The sequence below is a fragment of the Pogoniulus pusillus genome, chromosome 21, assembly GCF_015220805.1.
Source record: "Pogoniulus pusillus isolate bPogPus1 chromosome 21, bPogPus1.pri, whole genome shotgun sequence".
In the NCBI taxonomy this organism is placed as follows: domain Eukaryota; kingdom Metazoa; phylum Chordata; class Aves; order Piciformes; family Lybiidae; genus Pogoniulus; species Pogoniulus pusillus.
This window is the reverse complement of record NC_087284.1, coordinates 11,904,576-11,907,702: the sequence shown is the minus strand read 5'-3', so window position 1 is coordinate 11,907,702 and position 3,127 is coordinate 11,904,576.

The following is a 3,127-nucleotide window of genomic DNA, read 5'->3' as shown; positions in this document are numbered from 1 at the left end:
TCTATATGTAAGTATTTTTCAATAGACATAGATGGAATGAATATATCTCCCAGTGGTGCAATCATGTCCAGAGTGTTTCTCAGCCAGTCAGCTACAGTATTCTGATTGTACAGTGTGCCCTCTGCCTTTGGAGGGAAGAAATCTAGCTCTTGAATTACTTGTAATTTGAAAGTGGGTTTGTATGTCAGCTGTTGCCCTTTAAGCTCTCCCAGAGCCCACAGGCCCATCGAAACAAAAGGTAGATTGCCTCCCTTCTCCCCATATGGAAAAAATTAGGCAGAAGAGTAAAAGGGGTCAAACAACCAAAGAACAGTTTTGCACTGTTTGGGAAGTTTAAAAAGTAATTTTAACAACAAAAAAAGATATTTAAAGAAATGGAAGGTTACAGAGATATAAGAGAAGGGAACAGGTACAAATATATATACAAAACTAGGCTGGATGGCAGTGGATTATCTGGATTGAAATGGATTCTCTTTGGATGCAGGTCTCAACACAAGGTAGCAGGTCTGACCATGTGGAACAGGCCCAAGCCATCTGGTTAACAGCAGCAGCAGCAAGGTATTGAAGAGAGCAAGAGGGAAGTTGATGGCCTCTTAAATAGAGTTGTGGACAAGAAGTGGGAATGGAATAAACTTTGACCCAGGTATCCCATCCCCCTAGGTGCAGCCAGGTCTCCCTGCCCATCTGGAGTTGGGTTTCCAATCCACCTGCTACCCTGGGCTAGGCTTACCCAGCACACTGGCTTTTAGTTGATAAACTAGTTACTGCTTGGAGGTGTATTTAAGGTGAACTTACTGATAGTCTGCTGGAACTCTCTGATGAACAAACATGACTTTTTGAGAAATGTAAATGTAATTTTCAGGTGGCTTTGGTTTTTAGCCCTTACAAGTAGAATGGAAGGCACAGAAGCCACTCATGTATAATTGTGAGGGTTTGGGTGTTACCAGCACCCCCTACTCTTATGAAATCACCCAGACTAGACTCACAGATGTGAGCTAGAGGGTATCGATGACCAGGGGTGACATGCTTTTGTAAAGTACCTTAAAATTCTCTTTATCTGTCAGCCAGTCTCTGTGGCAGTACCTCCTCCTTTGTTCTGCATGCGAGATACTCTACAGAGTAACCCTAAAATTTAACTTAGGGCAGGTAGGAGGGAAAATCAGTGGGATGAGCCACTATAATGCAGAATCACAGGCCAGTAATAAACAATGTCTCTGCAGAATGCTTGGTGCAGAGCTGTAATTTGTTTGTTTTAGATTTAAAAATAAATTTAATACAAAAATGCTATTTATGATGTAAGTAAAAGCAGAGTGATAGAGACAGAGATTGGCCATCAATAGAGATCTGCTGTAGAACTGATCTTTTCTTGTTCAAGTGTGAAATTCTATTTCTACATCTTGCATAGATCAGGGACTTGCCTATAAAACTATTTGTTTAGCTGTTACATGACTCAAATGGATCCCTAGTGTGCCAGATGTGCTCGTGGCGCTTGAAGAAGTGTGTTTAACTTTGCACTCAGTGTAGTGCAGACTCAAAATGCTTTAGAAAATCAATTTTTGTTTAAAACTAGAGAAGCTTGGGACTGAGATCAGATTACACCTGAAAACTTGATGAACTGTCCCTGGGGGTGTTCAGGAAAAGACCGAATGAGGCACTTAGTGCCATGGTCTAGTTGACTGGATAGGGCTGGATGCTAGGTTGGATTGGATGATCTTTGGTCTCTTCCAACCTGGTTGATTCTATGAATTGGTAGTGCTAGATTGATGACTAGACTTGATTGGAAAGGTCTTTTCCAACCAAAAGCAATTCTGTGATTCAAGTATCCATGATGGATTCTGAGATGCTGCTTAGTGTTCATGAAATGCCGGAGTTTACTCAGCTCATAAAAAGTGCACTTGTGTCTGCTTTGAAAGCTGTTGCTGTGTCTGCATTGTGGTGTGACCCATTCAGTTCACTTTAGACAGGAGCTTGCTTTCCTAGCATGGGCACAAGAGCAGGGTGATGTGGGTAGGAAAGAGCATATACATTCTATGAACAACAGTACTGCCATTCTGTAACACACCCTGCACAAGTTTCTCAAATAATGGCCACAGGTACAGTGTGAATGATGACCCATTTGATTGGGGCAATTCCAGGCACTGATACAGGCTGGGCAGTGACTGCCTTGAGAGCAGCCCTGAGTAGAGGGACTTGGGGCTGCTGGTGGATGAGAAACTCAGTATGAGCTGCCAGTGTACATTCACAGCCCAGAAAGCCAACTGTATCCTAGGTTATGTCAAGATAACATGTTGAGAGAGGTGATTCTCCCCCTCTACAACTTTCTCCACCTGGAGTACTGTGTCTAGTTCTGGAACCTCTATTTCAAGACAGATAGGTATGTGCTGGAACGTGTCCAGAGAAGGCCATGAGGATGATTAAAGGGCTGGAGCTCCTCTCCTATGAGGACAGGCAGAGGGAGTTGGTGGTGTTAGTTTGGAGCGGTGAAGACTCCAAGGAGACCTCCTTGTGGCCTTCCAGTATCTGAAGGAGGCCTGCAAGAAAGCTGGTGAGGGACTTTATAGGGTGTTGGGTAGTGATAGTATGTGACAGATTATGCAAAATTAGTAATCTGTATTAATTTTGATATCCAGGTGATGATTGTTAATAACTATAAAAAATGTTTATTAGCATTAAAACTTGCCAGAAAACTTAGTCACAAGGTTCAAAATGCACAGTTTGGAAATCTATACACGCAGGGAACAGGCAAAACTAGATCACTTATTTCTTAGAGTGGCAAATGCAAACATTAGACTGGAAAAGAAGATTCTTGTGGTTAATTATACTGCTTATCCACTAGAGGACACAGGAGGCCCCTTTCTGCTTATGGCAGAAGGCAACTGGTGAATTAAAAGAGGCTGTATTTATTCACAAAATAGACAGTACCCAAAGCATGTGGAGAGGTTGCTGATGGAGTTTCCCAGGCTCATTTCTGAGGAAGCTGGGAGTCTGTAGCATAGTCTCTGATCTGGCTCTTCTTGATTCCGGATTCACCAGAAGCCTTGCAGAGGGGCAGGCAGGATGCAGTGCGATGTGCGGTCTTGGCCCAGTTATCATGCTGGCTATGCAGGCCGATTGCGTGCAGGTATTT